Source organism: Myotis brandtii, unplaced genomic scaffold, assembly GCF_000412655.1.
Source record: "Myotis brandtii unplaced genomic scaffold, ASM41265v1 scaffold227, whole genome shotgun sequence".
NCBI lineage: Eukaryota > Metazoa > Chordata > Mammalia > Chiroptera > Vespertilionidae > Myotis > Myotis brandtii.
Genome location: NW_005358520.1, coordinates 598,842 through 620,893, shown reverse-complemented (window position 1 = coordinate 620,893; position 22,052 = coordinate 598,842). Strand labels below are relative to the sequence as shown.

Sequence of the window (22,052 nt, the reverse complement as noted above, 5' to 3'; positions counted from 1 at the left end):
CATGGGCCACAAAGTTTCAATCGCACTGTACGTGCGCGCCCGCACGTGGTATTTTGTGGAAGAGCCACACTCAAGGGGCCAAAGAGCCGCATGTGGCTTGCGAGCCGCAGTTTGCTGACCACTGGGTTAGAGAATTGTGCCAGTCCCGGGGCCGGGGCTCCGTCACCCAGCCCGAGCAGCCCTGGCCTCCCCTGCAGCCTTGGCCTCTCCTGCGGCAGCTCTGACCATTGGGAAACCCGCTCCCTCTACCATCGTGGTGATGAACAGCAGAGCCTGTGCCCGCAGCGGCCAAGTTCTGGCAAAGAAGGAATAACAGCGTCTTACAGAACAGATATGTCCCATGTTCCGTGGGAGCGGAGGTTGGCATCTGGGAGGGTCCCCTGTTGGCCTGATGCTAAGTCCCCAGCATGTGCTGCCCTTTGACGATGACGTTCTCCCTGATCACATGACCACGGAGCAGACACGCCTTCCCGAGGTTGGTAAGCCAGCCCTTTGCTGTACAGCACAGTGTGAAGGAGGAGAGGGAGGGGCCCAGCCTGGCCCATCCCTCCCCCTCCCCTCCCCAGATATTTGTGTGAAAGTAACTGTGGCTTTACTTTTTGAAATAAAAACTTTTAAAATGCAAGCAAACAAACCCAGGGAATCATTTGGGGGTCTGGAAAGGATTAGTACAATTTACATTATTTCTAATGGGGAGAAGTGATTCGGTTTTCTAACAGATCACTTCTTGAACAGCCTTCCAGAACGAATTAAGTTCCAGAACTGAGGTTCCACTGTATTTATGTCACTTGAACAAATAGACATGGTGATATTTCTGAGTTTTATTTTCAGTGAGCATAGTCTTTCAGTTATTTAGGTTTTCTTTAATGAATTTCAATAAAATAAAAGGCTAATATGCAAATTGACTGAACAACAGAATGACCGGTTGCTATGACGTGCACTGACCATCAGGGGGCAGGTGCTCAATGCAGGAGCTGACCCCTGGTGGTCAGTGCACTCCCACAGGGGGAGCGCCGCTCAGCCAGAAGCCAGGCTCAAGGCTGGCAAGTGCAGCGGTGGTGGCGGGAGCCTCTCCCGCCTCTGTGGCAGCGCTAAGAACGTCCGACTGCCGGCTGTCCAGCTGTGCAGGTTTCTCCGACTCCCTCCTCGCGAGCGGGCCTCAGCCATCAGACATCCCTCGGGGACTCGGACTGTGAGAGAGAGCAGGCCGGGCTGAGACCCCCCGCCCCCCCCACACACACACACGCCCATTGCACAAATGTGCACCGGGCCTCTGGTTTCATAATATTCTTCATGGCACTCTTTCGGTATATTTTGGTATGTTTTTCTTTGGTTCTTTGTATTTCTCTTGCTATTGTAAATTCTTATATTTTTTAGCCACTTGTAGCTAGCTATATTAGGAATGTAACTGATTTTTTAATATCTAATTTAAAATGTATTTTTCTGTTATTGATTTCTAACTAATTTTCCTTAACAGAGATTATAGTTTGCATGGTTTCAATTCTTTGATTTTGAAAATATTTGTAACGGTGCACATAAGTTTTTTTTTAAAATTCAGTTGGGATTTTTAAAAAATATATTTTTATTGATTTAAGAGAGGAAGGGAAAGGGAGAGAGAGAAACATTAACGATGAGACAGAATAATCAATCAGCTGCCTCCTGCACACCCCACACTGGGGATCAAGCCTGCAACCTGGGCATGTGTCCTGACTGGGAATGGAACCGTGACCTCCTGGTTCATAGGTCAATGCTGAACCACTGAGCCACACTGGCTGGGCCATAAGTTTTGATACAATGTTCCCAGAGGAGCTGCTCCATATTTTTCTGTAAATCCAAGGTTGACTATAAGGTGACAGGTGTTTCCACCTGGCCGTGTGGTTTTAGGGTTGGCATGGGTGTGTGGTCTGCTCTCTAGTAATATTTAGACCCCTTTTAAGAGCATTTCTGGGGCAGAAACTGTGGATGCTCTATTTCCTGAAATGGAGGGAACAGTCATCCCATATCCTATAGGACTTGAAAGTCTTGAGTCATTCATGTAAATGCAAAGGCCTTTTGTAATTATTTGAGCTTAAAAACAACTTAATTATGGATGTAAACACAAAGTATTTTCTATAAAGTTTTAATATGTAATGAATTTCTCTGGAATGCAACTGCTAAGAACATTCAATGTGACTATAATTGTTTAGCCTTTATATCTAGAACTGAACATAAAAAAGTACTACAGTGATTAGATGACTATTGTCCTGTTTGTATTGTATCCATACAGCTGATTGTGAGTAGGTAGGTAGAAGGATCTTAGTATTTTTTGTCATCTAGTGTAGTCATGGCTGAACACATATAATGAAATACATACTTTAAGTCCCTTTTGTTTGCATTGTAATTATGACATTATGGTGATTTGTTAAAATCAGGTATGTTTATTAGGTATGTATTCTGAGAACTGCATCCCATGATAGTACAAGAGTGATACAAGCTTTTGCTGTAAAGGAGGCTCTGAGTCAGGGTTCAGAACCACTGTCGAAACAGAGACTCGGTTGGTGAACTAGAAAAACAGTTCTCTTCATAACCAGTTTTAAAGTTTTACCCAAATCCAGTACAGCAGCCTGATATTGGCAAGAATCTTATCCTGTTATATAAAAGGATTGACAGTGATCTGTGTCCTGATAGGAAGAGTAAGATGTTTAGTGTGTGCGCGTGTGAGTTTACAAGGGAAGGACTGAGGGAACGAAAAGGGTTCAGAGAAACAACCGGAAGAAGGTGGGGTTTGGACAGGTGCTGTCTTTTTCCCCTGTGGCTTATATTTGTGCTGCTAATATTTTCCTTTCAACTGGAAGGCTAGCTGGGAACCGCTCTAAAGGGATGGAATAATTTCAACTTATTTTTATGTAATTTCATGTAAAGAGTCAGCATTTGGACACTTTGGATTAGAGTTCTTATTTAGAAACTATTCTTTGAATTTATAGTTCATTAAAAATTGAAATTAAACTGTTTTAACGAATTCTTAGCTGATAAAACAATTAGAAGAAAGGATACCTTTATGAAGAATGCCATTACTTGGGACGTGGCCTAAGTTTTATGGTCGGGGTTATGCTTGAAAGTCCTGTAGCTTTGTCATCCCTCCCTGTGTTTGGATCGCCTGCCTCTTCCTCCGACGCTGCCCTCGGATCGTCTGTTTAGTCTGTTGCTATAGCAGTCACTACTGTGCGTCCTCATATTTGGCTAGAGAGTCAAACTTGCGCTGTAGGTGACAGACATGGCAATTTTGCCTCAGCAATTAGCCAAACTAAAGGATGACAGGAATGGATGGGAGGGTTGGGACACTCTACCCCCAATTCTGTGTGAGTGTAGCCTCATTTATTACAAACTGAAAGAACAGGAAACCCAAGCTTGGTCATGAAGCCAAATATATAAAGCAGTTATTGACTTTTAGACTCGAGGCCAAGAACTAGCCAGCAGACATCTGATTCATATGCATTGTGTGATGGCGGAGGTAGACTTTATGATTCACATTTTCTCCTCATCAACTGCCAGCTCTCTTTTCTGACTGACTGACTGACCAAAAGTCAAGTACCCTTTGGAGGGTTTTCTGGTGTTTTTAGTCAATCTGTAAATCTCATTACTTTTCTAACAGACTTTCCAGAACTTCTTTTGTATTTACTTTTCCATTATTTTCTGCATAGTTTTCCAGCGGGTACTTTACTTAAGATATTATTTTCAACGTGTGTATGTAGATATGACTCATTTTGCTTAAAAATGTAATTTCAGATACAGATATATAACTGGACTGCTCCATCCTATTGTTTTGATTGTTAATTCTTATTAATAAATATTAATTTGAATTAATAGGAATACTGAAGATGATGAATGGATTCTGTATGATTATGTTGATTATGAATTATATTATACATATTTTTATCCTAATTTTTATATAGAAAAGTGGGTGTAGTATCAGATTAGAAGAATTCAGTAGATTTTAAAAGTAATTATAGGCCCGGGCTGGGTAGCTCAGTTGGTTAGAGCATTGTCCTGATATACAAAGGTTGAGGGTTCAATCCCCTATCAGAGCACATACAAGAAGCAACCAATGAATGCATAAATAAATGGACAACAAATTGATCTCTCTCCCTCCCCCCTCTTTCCCCTCTCTCTAAAACAATAAATGAAAAAGTAATTATAACAATTGTTATAATTAAGTAAATGTCAATTATAGACATGCCAGTTTTTCAAGAAATTTTAGTATGTCCATAGATGTTTGACCTGGTCTCATTTCTGACAACTATATTCAAATCACGGAAAATATGCACATGTCCACTTTTTTAAAAAACATTTCGTGGAGAGAGACTACCATGTCCATCAGTCACTGGTTCCATGCAGAGTTCATTGGCCGGGAGGCCTTCCTTTTATATAACCTGAATTCCTACCACTGCAATGTAATTTCCTCCTGACAGGTTCTAAATGGAGAACATCTGGTCACCATCTTTCTTTCTTTCTTTTACTTTCTTGCCAGAGCCGTTAACAGAAACTTCTTCTCTGACCTCCACTAGCCAAGTCTGACCCTCACATCCCTCTTTAGTTCTGTCTGCAGCGCTTGGGCAGGGAGCACAGGCAGCAGATTCCCTGCTGGCTTTAGCTCCTTGGACTCCTCACTTTTTGACAGTTGCTCGCGGGAGCTGGGCCCACGGATATTCATACCACACCTCAGCCTGCTCCACTTTCTAGACCAAGCAGGACGCTCAGACGGTAGAATAAACAGCCTCAGCTTCCCACGGAGGCTGGTTCTGGGGTTACCCTCCCAGGTCTAGGAGCTGCGGCCTCCTCCCTCCTCAAGGCAGCCCAGTACTCTTAGCTGCCAACTGGACTTGGCCCCTGCTGGCCACTCCCATCCCAGACCACCTGACCAGGTCACGCTTCTCTTTGCTACCGGTTTCCAATTGCAGGCTGTGGGTAACCTTCTTGGAAGCTGTGAATCCCTGAAATTGCCATGAAACAGTCTGTGTTTGTGTTCCTCTGACTGTAGCTTTAGCAGCATCTCAGAGAGGAATATAATGCAACAAAATTTAAAAGCAACTTATTTTTGGAGATGCTTACTGAGAGATGTAAGAGTGCAGTATTCTGATATTGACAGCCAATATAAGAGAAAGTTAAAGAAATCTACCTTGTTCTTGCTTCCATGTGTCCTGTGCCCAGCAGCGGGCATTTCCTTGTCACCCGAGAGCCCGCCTGGGTCCTTCCTGTGTGGGTAACTAGTAGGAATCGGACCTCAGCCCCGTTACCAAGGCCCGGTGGCCGTTGCATATTCTGCCCAGAAGACAGCCGCGAGCTGTCGGTTCCCTAAGTGGCTGGTTCTCTCCCCATAGGGTCCCTCCTGTCTCAGCGTGGAAATGCCATTAGCAACAGAGCAACCTTGACGCTGCTTCCGGGCCTTCCTACTCTGCGTGGCCAGTTCCCAGGGCCAGTGTCTCCCAGTGTCTGACTCCTCACAGGCCACCCTCCTCCAGGTCTAACTTCCTATGCCACCAATTAGCTCGTGAAACTATTGGCCAAGCACAAGGTATCAAATACAAAAATCTGGGTTTCTCCTTAGTCTGTTCTTCTCGTGTCGAGTTTGTTATTATAATCAGGGAAGACAAAAAGAGAATGCTAAAGTATATGGGTAATCATATTCCCTAAATTTACAAGAGGGATTAAAGTCTAAAACTTGGTCCACATTTGGGTAAAACAATTGGAACTGAGGCTGCCTTGGGAAAATGGGGACATACGGTTGCCGTAGTGAAGTAGAACAACCACACTGTTACTGTGTGAGGCTGACATAGCCTTGGACAATTAGACTGGAGTGAAGATTACTATAAGACTCGAGAAATGGAAGATCTTAGAATGCCTTACAGCATTCGTTACATCCTTTCTTCACATGGTGAGACGGAAATTAATGCACGTTTCTTGCTTCTATAACTATTTCCTGGTGCATTTTTCTTTGAACAGCAACTGTTCTGCCACCAAAGGCATTTCTGGGCCAGAATGGACCACAGATTCCTTACAGGTTACTTTTTAAAATATGGTTTTATTGATTTCAGAGAGAGAGAGGAAGGGAGAGTGAGAGACAGAAACATCAGTGAGAGAGAAACATCAACGGGCTGCCTCCTGCACGCCCCCTACCAGGTATTGAACCTGCAACCTGGGCATGTGCCCTGACCGGGAATCAGACCTCGACCTCCAGTGCATGGGATGCTGCTCACCCACTGAGCCAGGCGGCCGTCCATTGCGGATGACTTCTGTCTGCAGTGCTTGGGGCCGGTGCACAGGCAGCAGGTTCCTGATGGCCTCCGCCTGATTGGGTGCCTTCTTTCCAGCTATTGCTCCCGGAGCTTTCCCTCTCTGCTCGGACCTGCTCCCATGGGATGGGTCAGTGGCTGGGTGAGGGTGGAAGGGTCAGGACATGGACTAGGAGACTGGACTGAGAGGGGTCTCGGAGAGCATCTGCTCACGCTGTTCGGCTGAGGGAGTGGGTCAGCCTCGGCAGGGGTGCTCCCTGCCCCTAGGGTAGAGCTGAGGCCAGCACCTGCTCTCCTGGGTCCCGGGTGCAAGCTCTTCTTGTGCCACCATATTGCTCCCTGGGCACGTGGCTCGTGTCTGAGCTCCTGCAGCTGCTTGTCCTTCCTCTTTCAGGTGAAAGGGGTAGAATCCCAATGTGACAGAAATAGCATCCTTCTAACACGAGTCTCCTTCCTATACAGAAACTCAAACAAATCTCACCTTCCTTATAATCTTCGTTTTGAGGACAGGATTTAAATAAGAAACCCCACATCGCTCTCAGCAGTCTTGGGACCACAATTGTTATGCTGAACAAAGACAGGACACTGCTGTTTTCCACGGCATTAGTCATCATCTTCTGTTCCCAGTAAGACAATCAGGTGTCATTAGCTAAGGTGTCTGTTCAGAAAAGGACGGTAATTTAAAATTATAGAGGAAAGCAGCAATGTAAATGAATTATTTAGGATACAGAATTAGGCAGCATAGGGTAATTCTCAGCCCAAACATTTTCGTTTTTATGGACTAGTAGAAGAGAAGGAGATGATCACTGTGTATCTGAAGCTGAAGCTTGTGGTATTGTCTGTTTATTCATAGGAAACTGTACTTCTGCATTGACAGAAACTAGCTTTGTGACAGAAATGACAGTAGTGAATCCAACGGAATTTTACTTTCACAATAAGCTTAAGCACACTTATTTCAGAACTAGAGGCCTGGCCTGCACCCTCTCGCAATCCAGGACCCCTCGGGGAATGTCGGACTGCCGGTTTCGGCCAGATCCCCACAGGCCAGGCCGAAGGACCCCACCGGTGCACGAATTCATGCACCAGGCCTCTAGTATGCATATAAGAGCTTTGGTTAATCTCTTCCCGCCTTCCCCCTTCCCTCTGAGATACATCGGTCTGTTCCATGTTTCCATGCCTGTGCATTGAGGATCTTCCCCCTGGTGATCAGTGTGTGTCATAGCTACCAGTTGAACAGTCGAACAGTTGCTTAGGCTTTTATATATATAGATAAAAAGGATTAGGTGTATTTTAATAAGAGAGTATGATACAGCTAAAAAGGCTTTTCATTGGATAAAATAAAATATACACATCCCCACTAACAGTTATGTTATATTTGGGCCATTTGCTTTTAAAGTATATTCTATGAAAGCTATTTATTGGTGGTAATTGCTTTGGGGGCAGGAGCAGCTATTATGTTATTTTTTTTATTCCCAAGATCTCATCCATTTCTCTACATATCATGTTTAATTGGCAATGATGACATTTATTTCTGTGCCTGTAATAATAAACATGAAATATAAATACAATATAGATATTTTTGCATTTCAAGTTCCAACCCAGAAAGTTAAAATCTGTTTAAAAGTTATATACTAGAATTAAATTTAATTTTATTGAGGCTCAGATCATGTTTTCTATACACTATGAGATAAATGACATCCTAAAATACAACATTAAAATCAAATAATTGAGGGAGCTCACCTACCTTGATGTTTGCATTATTTTTATATTTTAGAACCTCGTGGATTATTTAAGCTTAGAAACATCATATAACAAAAATTAAAATTTTCAGTGTGCATGACAAGAAAATGTTTAATATATAAAAGACATTTTCTAAAAACTGGGGAACCTGCATAAAGATGTCTTTATGTATAAAGATGACTCTTATGCTCCTGTACATAAATTAGCACATGAGATAATCTACTAGAATGATGAATGGATGTAGCATTGGATTCTGGGTGCTTATCCTAAAGAGAAAGTCACACGTGTGAAATAAGGAGTACACACATCACTAATGCAGTATTGGTTGAAATAGAAAGGTTTGCAAGTGGCAAGTTCCAACAGTGGTAGACTGGTTAAATAATGATGGGGCATTAAAAAAAGGAAAAGTATTGAGGACATTCTTGATTTGGAAAGACACCCAAATTGTCCTAGTGACAAACTCCTGGACTAGCCAGCCCGACCCTCCCAGTCGCACTCACTGTGGACAAGTGGGAACCAAGCCAAGGCGAGGGGAACCTCAGTTCTCCCAGGGCAGGCGCTCCCCCCAGGGGGCAGGAAGAGGGATAGGCAGGGCTCCAGTACCCAGTTTCTCCTGTGAAATCCCCCAATCTGGTGAGTCATTTTTCTACCTCAGTGGGAGAAAGGAAGCCATGGGACTACAGCTAGCAGCCCTCATTCCACCAGAAAGAAAACAGCCCCCGAGGAAAACAGTGTCTCTGGAGACACACCCGTCTTCTACTTTCAGTCGTTTTACGTGCAGTCTGTTTAACACGTGCCAAAGAGCAGTAGCTCTCAAATACAGGCTCATTCACTTCATCTGTTTTCACCAGGACCTGCAGAAGCCTTCTTGTTCCCTACAAACGTGAAATAAAAAACTCCTTCGATTTGTCTTTTGGACTTTCTGGACAGGAAGGCCTGGACTGGATGTCAGTCCTCACTGAGTCCTCAGGACCAAGTGCTCCTCTTGGGATATAATAGGCTTGCGACAGACACGTCTGAGTGGATAGTAAATGAATAACAGGTAACTGCTGATGGTCACAGATGTTCTCCAATCACCTGTAAGCCCCACCTCCTTCCCCAGCCCGCCACAGGCTCTGGCTGTTCTACACTGTCAGTGCCTTCACACTCTTTATACTTGAAGGCGTGATGTCCATCTCTTCCCTGTGACAGTCCCACTCATGTCCAGGTGTTCGACTGCCTTTATGAAACATTGTCTGGTTTTCCTCATCAAGATGACTAGTTCCTCCCACTGTCCTCTTAGATGTTTACAGTTCACTCTTTCTGCATTATTCCACTGTACGTTATATTTTCATGGTTATTTTACTCATTAGGTTATACGCTCCTTGAGGGAGCTTACTTTGTTGTATACTAGAGGCCCAGTGCACGAAATTTGTGCACTGGAAGGGGGTGTCCCTCAGCCCGGCCTGTGTCCTCTCGCAGTCCAGGACCCCTTGCTCCTTACCATCTGCCTGCTCGCTGCTCCTTACCTCTCGGCTCACTGCTCCTTAGTGCTGCTTCGGAGGTGGGAGAGGCTCCCGCCATCGCCACTGCACTCGCCAGCCGTGAGCCCAGCTTCTGGCTGAGCAGCGCTCTCCCTGTGGGAACGCACTGACCACCAGGGGGCAGCTCCTGCATTGAGCGTCTGCCTCCTGGTGGCCAGTGCGCATCATAGCAACCGGTCGTTCTGGTCGTTCTACTATAATGATCGCTTAGGCTTTTATTATATAGATAGTGCCTAGCATGCGAACCAACCTATAACAAGAATTAATAAATGTTTATCAAATTGAATCATGTCCAAATTTAAAAAATAAAGTATTTATTTATATGGCAGTGACTATTTTGATGTACAAAGAATTATATCATGAGCAATATAATTTGGATTGTTTTGTTAGAAAATTGGCATTTTTCATACATTTTATTCAACTAATAGAGGGTCTCAGGACAAACTTTCACCATCAAAGAGATTCGGGGAGTTGGGGTTAGGGAAAGGTAAACGTACAGACGGCATTAAAATTACCCAATAAATTTTATTGCACATTGGAAAGAATGTTGAGTGTTTTAGTAATTAATTGGGTAATTCAAGTTTTTGACTTTCATGAAATTTATATTTGGACTAGATTTTTAATATGTTTGGATTTTGTTTATTTTTAAATTAACTTAATCACATTCTCTTAATCAACATTCGGAATTTATTTTTGGATTCTGAGACTCACATCAACCCAAGTCCTTGGATCGGAGGCACACGCTTCTCCTACGTGGGAAAGACCCCGGCCGGCCTGCTTTCTGATGAGCGGAAGGGAGAGTGAGACTTTGATTTTGCCTGTGACTTCGGGCTACCCCTGGGGAAGGAGTGGGTGATGGAGTGTGCAGACACTTTCTTTGTGTATTTGATGAATAGACAGGACAACTGTTTGCAGGTGGCAGGATAGCATCTCTGAGATTGAGAGTGATTATGGTGTCTGGAGTGACAGGTGTGCCGGATGCATTCAGATGGTAGGAGTGCTGCCGCCAGGTTGAGCAAGAGCCGGTGAGGTGCTTTACTGCCCACGCTGGCCCAGGTTCGCGTTTTTCCTGGCCGCCCTCAGCAGCACGGTCTTCTGCTGCAGTGGAATACTGGCCTTAGGCTCGGTGACTGAGGGGCAGAGGCACGCTGACTGGTGTGATGTCAGAGGGCATGTTCTGCATGCGGCCGGAGTGGCAGCGGCCAGTGGGGAGTGCTGGGGGCAGGGGAGCACGGCCCGAAGGCCAGGAGGTGGCTGTGGAGGTAGTCAGCCCGGGCAGTGCTGAGGCAGGCCTCCTCCTTTCCTGCCCCGACTTGGAAACTGGGTGCACGTGTGTTTGGCTGGCTGCCCTCCCAAGACCTGTCGAGCCGGCTCCAGGTCTCCTAGTGAGCTCACTGGCCAGAGCAGCCTTGAGTATCTAAGCTCAGCCCAGGCCAGCCAATACTTACACCCCTCATCGCTGCTGCTGGTGAAGCATTCGATGCCCGCCTACACAGTGAGTGTCCCGGGACCAGGCAGGACCAATAGCTGTCATCTCCGTGAAATTATTGCACAGCATGTGCTTCAAAGGGAAAATTATCTTAATTAAGAAGATTTCAGTTTTACTTTCGGGCAAGCTTTTGTGAGAAGAATGAAATACTGAGGGCAATCAGCGGAGGACCTGTCTGTGTAAACTCAGGCTCCTTAATGAGCACCTTCCGGGTTGTGTCCGGGCCACAGGCTCCAGGATGATGAGACGGTATCTGCCCCCTGACCCGCGGCCGATTGGTGGCAACTCTGACATGTTTCTCAGGAGTGGGATTTCCACTGCATTCGCTCCACCACGTTGCTCAGCTGTCACCGTCGCTTCTCATACTCTAACACAGGGGTCCTGGAGATTCTTTAAAAACATCGGTTTGTTTTAGAGGCAGAATCAGACAGTAGAGAGCTTGTCTCTGCTTAGGTCACAGGTGAATCCTGGGTGTGGAGCACGCTGCTGGTAGCAGAGTAGGTGCTCTGTAGATATTTGTTGAACGAATGGATAACTAGAGCACCTTTTGATGATTGGTGCATATACATTCTCATTCTCTCGTTCTCTGTTTTGTTCTCTCTTCCTCTCTCACACACATGTGCTCTTTCCTTTTCATACATTCTGACCTCTTTCATCACTTACTAATATAGGGTCATTTTCCAGTTTTATTATTACTATTATTATTCACATTCAACAAATATTTCTTAATTATTTGTTGTGTTCCAAGATGAATTTGAGAGTTCCCCCACACTTGGTTACACGTACTTCTCACAAGAACCTGATGGGGTAGGAGCCAATGTTCATGTTTTACTAATGATTGATGCCCAGAACTCATACCATTAAATAGAGTGGATTTCTGGCTTTAAGAGTCAATCTCTTTGCACCAAAGCAATTGAACAATTAATACTGTGATTTCTTTTTGGTCTCTGACTAAACAGTGGTGGCTGACTTAGCTGCCTTTCTTTAAATAAAAATTTCAGGAGGTAGAGCGATCGCTCTAGAGGGGAGCAGGGTTGAGGGCAGGTTTCTTTTCTCCAAGGAAGTGGAGGTGCAAATACACTCTAGTGTTGCGTGGAGGAAGAGGTACTTACTGTGTGGAAGTGTGAGGACAGTCACACATCAGGCTCATCTGAAGGGCGTGGTAGGGGATGGAACTACGCCCTGAGGTGGAACGTTCAGTCAGGCTTGGGAACGAAGCAGGATGCGTCTTCTATCAGTGACGAAAGAAGTAGAGGAAATAGACTCTGAGATGAAATGTCACGTAGGGGAGGGAAGGAGGTTGCACAAAATATCAGCAAACGTAGCCACTTTGTTAAAGATTCTAGCTGAAGTGACTCCAAATTGGTTGGACTCAGAAAAGTGGGGGCCACCGGCTAAAATGATCGTCTCTGGGAATGCACAGAGCCTGGCTACCCTCCGCGGCTTGGTGAAGAGTGTGGGATATGAAGTCAGACTGCCCGGGGTTCAGCCATGGCTCTTCCCTGCACCAGCTGCGTGACCTGGCACGTTCCTTCACCTGCGCTCAGGCCTGGTCTGTAAGCTGGGATGATCGAGCACCAGCCTCCGAGGCTTCTGTGTGCATCCTGGGAGCTCACATGTGTGGAGCTGTGGGAACTGCACTCTGTAAACACGGAGCCGTGGACTAAGGGGGGGCTGCTGCTGTGTGCGGCGGCTCCCTCGCACCTGAGGGGTCTTGAATGTTGCTCCTTCCTGTCATGCCGCAGCTATTTTCCTGGGACGCTGTGGCTTAGCTGCAGACCGGAGCGACGCGTGCTCTCCTTCCTTCCACTTCCTTAGCCACCCCTGCACCCGGGACGGCACAGGGATGACGACACGGGCCGTGCTCCAGCCGCGGTCTGTGATTGCGCGCTTCCTTTAACTGAATTGTTTCATTTTTAATTAAATGATTACACATACTCCATTGAGGGGATGGTAGAAAAGGGGACTACTTTAAAAGCTTACTTTGGAACTCTGGAATAAAAGGACAAAGGCAATTTATTATCAAGTGTGCTAAACTCACCTAATGAGCTCTGGACTGCTTTTCGATAAAGAGACTTTGGATCCTGAATAGGAAACTATAACCAATCTACTCCCTGTTCATAAATTAGTCAGTTGCTGGAGTTTGGCCATAACATACATAGTGAACCTTTTAACTTCAAGGCCAACTGGAGAGAGGATGTAGGCTTTGCAATAATGAGAGGTTCATTGCTTAAAACTGCCGCCTTCTTTTAATGTGGCAAGTGGACAGTTTGGCTATTTTGGTATATAATTGCAATTAGTGATAATGGTGTCAAGTTCAACAGCCAACTGAGAGAAGTTTAGCAAAGGGAAAAATGATCAGAGATATTTGTCTATCCTATATATTGCTAAATTTATTCCCTGAAAATTTATGTTAATAAAATCTTTTTTTAGTATGCCAAAGAAAACTACGGAATTGGCTCTCCCTGTGACAAATGGTTTAAAAAATCCATTGCAGAATTTTGAGTTAAGCCTACTCATGCTCTTCTCCCCCAAATCTTTTGAAATGCTGTAACAGCCTTCTTTTTAGTGAAATCATCTTTTAATCTACCCACCAAAATAGCTTTAATGTTACTTTAAGGCTATTTTAATGATGTAGAAACATAGCTTGGCCAAGAATAAAATGAACATATTATGCAAAATCACCAGATATGCCCAGAAATTTGAATTATTACTCAATCATAAGAATTCCTCAGAAATTCTTGTAGAACAATACTGGATCATGAATTCATCTATTTTCTCGAGCAAGGGTTAGTTTCAAGGCTATAGTAGAAATTAAAAATATAGGAAGGACGAGTAAAATTATTAGGGTTAATTGAAAAAAAGTACAGATTATACTAGCAGAAAACTTGAAAATTTTTAATATATTACATGAATGTGTAGCTATATGGAGTTTTATAGAGACTCAAAATCATGATAAAATATATTTACTAAAAGTCATTTTCTTTATTAATGTTTGTATAATACATATCAATAATTCTTTTTTTGTCTTCTTTTAAATTATTTTTCTTTCAGGAAAAGTACATGCAAAATAAACATCCATTTATACGGAGTTGTTCTTCCACTAATGTCAGCCCTCACTGCCAAATACTTTTGAAATAGTTTAGAATATGCTTCACCATCAACATCTGTTTCTTCTCAATTTCTAAAACATGGCAAATGCTGAAGATAAGGGAAACTTCTTAGAAATGCCAGACTCCATTGTACAAACATAAACTGTGACATACACAGCTATATCTCGAGAGTGAAAACTCCAAACTTCTGACATTGATAAAAGCACATGCTATTAGGAGAGAAACTGGCCTTTTGTAGATTAAATACATAGATTTCCCTTTTGTAATATTTTGGAACTAATAGAAAAGGCAAAATGTTATGCATATGATTCTGTTCATGATGTGTGTTGCTGAGCCTATCTTTGTCTTAGATTTTTCCTCCACAGATTTATCGACTGATTAATTGATCCATGAATCCCCATTGTGTTAATGATATTGATTGATCCATGAGCCCCCATTGTGTGTTAATATTAGTTCATCCATGAGCCCCCATTGTGTGCTAATGATATTAGTTCATCCATGACCCCCATTGTGTGTTAGTGATATTAGTGTGTTATGTCAGATATTGAGTGCGCTGGGGAGCTACCAGGAAGCTTCCTCGGAGAACCTGGGGATGAAGGGGGTGTCCTCTGGAAGTTGTGTTATGAAAACAACGCCTAATGGTTCAGGAAGGAGACCTACAAAGCTGTCGTAAGGCACGGGGCCCGCTGGGCGGACAGGACCAGTGAACCCAGATAAGCCCGTCCCGGGGCACTGGTTGGGGGAAGCTCAGAAAGCAGAAAGGCGAGTGAAGCATAACACGGGTAAGCCCTGCGTGGAAGCCAGAGCTCATCGGAAGTTAGCTCCTGGCTTAAGCACCCCTCACCCTGTGGGTGAAGCTGTCTGACATCTCCTCGAAGGTGCTTCTTTTATGATCCGAAGGCTGGAGTTTGGCCGCAGATGTGATTCACTTGGCTTGCTGAGAGTTGTTTTTAAAAACATTTCATTAGTTTCATAGCACTGCTGAACAGTAAATCACACATTTAGTGCTTAAAGCAGCACGTGTTTATTCTTTCACATTCATGGAGCTCAGGAGTCTGCAGTGGATCTTCGGGGGACAGTGTGGGCAGCCTGCACTCCTTTGGGAGGTCTCAGGGGACAATCCGTGTCCTGTCTTCTGCCCCTGTGGGAGGCCGCCCCATTCCTCTTCTGTGCTCCTCTTCCATCTTTAAAGCTACACATATGGACTCTTCAGATCTCTCTCTGACTCTGCCTTGCTTCTGTCATCACCTCTCCCTCTGCCTCCTGATCCCCTTGAGGGCTTTGGTGGTTAAACGGGGCCCACACGGGTCATCTCACCTTTAACCGAATCACATCGGCCAGGTCTTTTTCTGCCAGGGAAGGTTCCATAGTCACAGGTTCCCAGAAGTAGGATAAGACGTGGGTGTCTTTGGGAGGCCATTATTTTATTACAGTTTTCAACATTTGTAAATCTGAAGGTAAACATTAAAACAGGGGTCCTCAAACTTTTTAAACAGGGGGCCAGTTCACTGTCCCTCAGACCGTTGGAGGGCCGGACTATAGTTTAAAAAAAAACTATGAACAAATTCCTATGTACACTGCACATATCTTATTTTGAAGTAAAAAAAAACAAAACGGGAACAAATACAATATTTGTATTTGCATGTGGCCCGCGGGCCGTAGTTTGAGGACCCCTTAAAATGTGAAGTGCTAGAGTGTCTTAAAAAATTAGAAGATCTGTCATCACTGGGTCTATACTCCGTCATGTGAGTGATGGGCTAGTGTGCGTATCTGCTAGCTCTTTTGTTAAGGGCTTGTGGCTCTTCGGGTCACCAAAATCTTCATTTGGGATTTCTTTGTTAATTGGTATTTTCTGCCTGGCCTCTGAAGCATTTGAAATTTTGTTCTCTGTGGTAAAAGGAGGCATCATGTTCTTTTCATTAGTAAATATTTAAGTTTTCTAAGAATTTACCTTATTTTAAAAGTGATTTCTGATTCTGTTTTGGTTTCTCATATATATTTTCCAAGTGTGAAATACAAATGTTCTATATCTGCTTAGAATTTATTTCTCATGAAAGTTTATCCATTTGAACTTTGAATGTATAATTCAGGCTCATGAATCATTTTTTTAAATTAAATTTATTGGGATGACATTGGTTAATAAAATGATATGGGTTCCAAGTGTACAATTGTCTGATACAAATGTAGGGGTGACATCCAGTCCCCGAGGATGCAGAATGTAGGCTCCGTTCCTGGCCAGTGATGAGCCCACCCCGGTGTGCTGCTCAGTGAGGCCCTGGGAGATGTGGAACTGGCCACTCCTTTCTGTTCCTAAATGTCAGCATGTTTATAACAGGCAGCGGGAGGGATTCATAGTGTTGGAGCAATTCAAATTCTCAACAGCAGGGAAAAAATATAAGTGGAAATATTCTGAAAATTACAGTGAACTTTATTATATGCATATATATTTCAACTCTTAATGGGGAAGATAATAAGTCACAAATAAGCATATTTTATTCCTGTATTATGCTATATTTCAATAAAAATCTTACTAATAAACACTTTTTAATCTAAAAATAGAATAAAGACTCCTGTACATAACTAGGCAGAAGAAACAGGTTATTTAGAAAGCAAATAAAAGAGTTTTTTTTCTGAGACTACTTCTGTATTTCATATATGTGTGTGTGTATATATATATATATATATATACACACTAATAAAAGACAAATATGCAAATTGACCATACCTTGCTATGCCTTAAGCCACGCCCACCAGTCAATCAGAGCAACTAGATGCAAATTAACCCAACCAAGATGGCGGCTGGCAGCCACGGAGCTGGAGCAAGCAGGAGGCTTGGTTCCCCCAATGATGGAGGAAGCCAAGCTTCCCGGCTGGCTGCTGCCTCCTCTCAAGGCAACAAAGTTTCAATTATAGAAGGTAAATAAACCCCAGATACCTGCTTCCAGTCGCCATGGCCACGGAGCTGGAGTGAATAAAACATAAAACAAAAAAAGGAAAGGCTGGGAGCTTTGGTCGCCGGGGGGCTTGGTCAGTCTGAAAACAGCCATCAGCCCCTCACCCAGGCTGGCCAGGCACCCCAGTGGGGACCCCCACCCTGAAGGGGGTTTGGGCAACCTGAAAACGGCCCTCAGACCCTCACCCAGGCTGGCCAGGCACCCCAGTGGGGACCCCCACCCTGAAGGGGGTTTGGGCAACCTGAAAACGGCCCTCAGACCCTCACCCAGGCTGGCCAGGCACCCCAGTGGGGACCCCCACCCTGAAGGGGGTTTGGGCAACCTGAAAACGGCCCTCAGACCCTCACCCAGGCTGGCCAGGCACCCCAGTGGGGACCCCCACCCTGAAGGGGGTTTGGGCAACCTGAAAACGGCCCTCAGACCCTCACCCAGGCTGGCCAGGCACCCCAGTGGGGACCCCCACCCTGAAGGGGGTTTGGGCAACCTGAAAACGGCCCTCAGACCCTCACCCAGGCTGGCCAGGCACCCCAGTGGGGACCCCCACCCTGAAGGGGGTTTGGGCAACCTGAAAACAGCGGTGGTGGTGGGAGCCTCTCCTGCCTCCTCAGCAGCACTAAGGATGTCCGACTGCAGCTTAGGTCTGCTCCCTGCTGGCAAGTGGACATCCCCCGAGGGCTGCCGGGCTGCCAGAGGGATGTCTGACTGCCAGCTTGGGCCCGATCCCCCAGGGAGCGGGCCTAAGCCTGCAGGTGGACATCCTCCGAGGGGTCCCATACTGCAAGAGGGCATAGGCTGGGCTGAGGGACCCCAACGAGTGCACAAATTTTTGTGCACTGGGCCTCTAGTATATATATAAAGGCCTAAGTGACTGGCCGACTGGCTGACTGGCCGGTAGCTATGATACGCACTGACCACCAGGGGGCTGATGCTCAATGCAGGAGTGGAAACCACAGGCATGGAAACATGGAACAGACTGATGAATCTCAGAGGGAAGGAGGGAGGGGGGAGCGTGGGAAGAGATTAACCAAAGATCTTATATGCATACTAGAGGCCCAGTGCACGCATTCATGCACCAGTGGGGTCCCTTGGCTTGGCCTGTGGGGATCGGGCCAAAACTGGGGGTCCCTTGGCCTGGCCTGCAGGGATCAGAACAAAACTGGCTCTCAGACATCCCCCGAGGGGTCCCGGATTGTGAGAGGGCATACGCCAGGCCAAGGGATCCCACTGGTGCACGAATCTGTGCACTGGGCCTCTAGTGTTAAAATAAAACAATAAAAATATGTACACTTTAGTACATATTTTTTATGCAAGATATTCTGTTGAATTATATTCTACTAGAGACCCGATGCATGAAATTTGTGCAAGCGACTCAGCCTTCGCAGCCCCGGCCCTCGCAGCCCTGGCTGCCTCGATCCTCGCAGCCCCAGCTTCGTCTGGAAGGTTGTCCGGACGGTCGTTCTGTTGTTCGTTCTAGTTAGCATGTTAGCTTTTTATTAGATAGGATTTCTCTGCACTGAGCAGTGTGGTAGCCACTTATGCCTACTGAGCACTTGAAATATGGCAATTACAAATTTATATATGCTATATGCAAATGTATGCTATAGCTATATGTGATGAGTGTAAAATATACACTGTATCTTGAAGACATTGTATAAGAAGAATGAAATATTTCATTAATATTTTTATATTGTGTACATGTTGAAATAACAATGCATTATTGAATATACTAGAGGCCCGATGCATGAAAATTCATGCAAGAGTAGGCCTTCCTTCCCCCGGCTGCCGGCACCGGCTTCCCTCCAGCACCTGGGACCTGAGCTGCTTCTCTCTTCTGGCTGCCTGCAGGCACCTGGGACCCTGGCCATCTTCCCTCCAGCCCCGGCTTTGTCAGGAAGGATGTCCCGAATGACGTCTGGAAGATATCTGGTCTAATTAGCATGTTACCCTTTTATTATTATAGATTGGGTAAAGCATAATATATTGTTTGAATTAATATTATTTTTTCCTTTTAAATATGTTTTCTAGAAATTTTTAAACTAATATGTGGTTCATTTCTATTTCTATTATAGCACTAATATAGAGGATGTCATTAATTTCTTACATCAATCCTGAGAGTTAAGTAATAGTTCCATTTTGTAGATGAGAACATTGAGTTTAGAGTCAGAAGAAAAGTTTGTTATCTGTAAATGTCACATAGCAGTCATTAGAGAGCTAAAGGGAAATGTACGTATGACTGTAGGTCCCGTGTTGCTAATGTTCTACTCTTATAAGACCGAGAGCACTGTGTGTGGCTTAAAGAATCCCTATCTGACTAAGCTACTTTTCCCAGGTAAACGCAGCCAACACTTCCCTATGTATCAGACTCAGGAAATACATTACTAGCTTATCTGCCTTACCCAGAGCTCCTCCTAAATATTCAATTCACCAACTTAGGGAAAAAACTGAAGATAAAGAATCTGTGAGTGGGGGAATTCATGGTGTTGAAGGGATGGCTGTGGGTTTTGAATCTATTTAAACATAGAATTGAGTCTAATTATCATCAGAAGTAAAATTTGAATAATGTATACTATAATTTCTTGAATAAAATATAGGTTTTAAATGAAATTTTAAATGTAACGTAGTGATTTCAAAATCCCAGAGCATACCAGCCAAAGCTAGGGTGTGTGTAGGGAAGTGGGGCAGGGTTGAGGAAGTCTGTAGTTCAATAATTTCTTCATATTTCTTAGGAGGAATTTGACATGATTCATTCCTCCACTTGATAAGCTGAAAACTATATGCTGAACCACAGTGCTTATTTTTATATCTTTTAATGAGAGGGGAAGGAGGGTGGGAGAGGGCAATGGGGAAAAAAGAGGGGGGACTTTCAACAATAAATATTTATTATAAAAAATAAGCACTGTGGAATTAAAAACTTACAGTATACTGAGAGTAGATATCATTGAAAATATAGACAAAATAAAAGATAGAAAACAAAGCAAAGAAGCAGAAATAAAATAGAATCTTTAAATTAAGGTGACTGAGAGATAAAACGCAGTTATTTTAATCATAAAAGAAAATGAAATAAAGTTAATTTAAAAGAATTGAGTTGAAAGAAAAAGTTCAGAGCAGAAATATAAAACAGACACGTTTACGCTTGGCCTGCTTTCTGAAAGTCAGAGTGAAGCTGCAGTACAAGCTCTGTTTAGTGACCCCAGGCGTCTCAGGTCATGTGCCTCCCTCGCACCTGCTAGGAGAGGTGTCAGGGTGTCCAGTCCTGTCGAGTGTTTAATATGTTTATATGCATTGACACGCAGCACTGTATGAATTCGAAATGTTAGTGGCTCATTTTTAATTATCTGTTTATTTCAACTTGTGGCTCCAGGTAGCTTTGCCTTAGAATGAAATAACTTTATTCTTAAATGGAAGCATTGAAAACACTGTTTAGGGTCCTGGCTCCCAGCCTCCAATTACCAGAGGAAGGCACAGGTCCCAGCAGGAAAGCAGCCGTTTGTGCGCGCAGTGTAATCACAGGGAGGCCCGTGGTTCCCACACGCTGCTTTCCACTGCAGTTTTCTTGCTTTGTTTTGAGAAAAGTTTGAAATAGCAAATTCATTGTCCCAGGGCTCTAGCTGCTCATCCTCTTACATTTTATTACTCATCAGTGTTCCAGGCCAGGCAGGCTGAGGCATAGCTGTCTCGGGGGTAGGTGGGGGTGGGTAGTGGGACAGTAGGACCATTGCTATCAGATGCGGCCACCCTCTCTTTAGGAACGCCTGCCGTCTGTCTCCCACCTGGACTCCTTTGTGGAGAGGTAGTTTTCCTCGGCTGCAGGCGCAAATCCTGTGCCCACTGTCAGCTCTCAGCCAGCTTCTCTCTCCCACTTTACTTCATGGTGAGGGCTCCTGTCCTCCACAGGAAGGGCATCATTCATCCTCTCAGGGTGTTGCTGTGGACACGTATGGGCGAAGGTGCAGTTTTCTCTGGAGTTAAGGGCGTCTGGCTACATAAGCATACAATATCACATATCTATAATAATAAAAGTGTAATATGCAAATTGACCGAACGGCCGAACAGTGGAATGACCATCCGGACAACCTTCCGGACAAAGCCGGGGCTGTGAGGGCTGAGGCAGCCAGGGCTGCAAGGGCCGAGCCCCTTGCATGATTTCGTGAATCGGGCCTCTAGTATTGCATATAATGTTCATAGGATTTTAGGTTTTATTATGTTGATGAACCCATCCCGTGTTGGTATACTTGGGTGGTGGTGGGTTGGCTACCAGGCATATGAATACTCTGCTATGAGTACTCTGGTCTTCGGTGAGCACACGCATATCCCTTACACCCCATTAGCTTTTCCTCGATTGCCTGGCTGACTTCCAACCTTGTGACAGCACAGCTGGGTCTAGTGCGCACAGCGATTCAAGAGATCATCTGAATCTGGGGAGAGGGGGAGGGTCTACGGGTTAGGCAATGTAGGCCGGACTGGCTACATGCATGGAATACTGTTGGGACATACAGTTCGTTACACCGAACCTGTGCATGACATGGTTTGGGAGGAAAACACTTTAAATCTGGGTGAGAGAGGTGGTCTTCCAGGATGGCTCCCCTTCACTTAGTAGTTCTTTGGGCAGAGGTTTCTTGTGTGCTGTCATTTGGAGAAATTTATTTTCCAGTAAACACCAGATAGTAAGATATTTTAGTACAAAACTAATTTATAGAGCTGGGCTATATAAAGTCAGCTGGGCTGCCTTGGAGAAAACCCAGATGTTTGAGCTTTTTGACTGAAATGAAGGATCTGTTTACTTAGAGTCCTTGCCTGTTATCCACGAGTTTGCTGACATTCATCCTGGGAATCCGAGTGCTCAGTAAATGAGAATTCCTCAGCCTAGACCAGTGGTCTGCAAACTGCGGCTCGTGAGCCACATGCGGCTCTTTGGCCCCTTGAGTGTGGCTCTTCCACAAAATACTGACTTCTGCGCATGGGCC

The 22,052-nt window shown here is 44.6% G+C and overlaps 1 protein-coding gene across 1 annotated transcript in view; it reads left to right on the top strand.

The window, feature by feature from the left end:
• The window catches only part of COL5A2 (collagen, type V, alpha 2), a 193,340-nt gene that overhangs the window by 785 nt on the left and 170,503 nt on the right, over window positions 1-22,052 (top strand). The window lies entirely within an intron of this gene.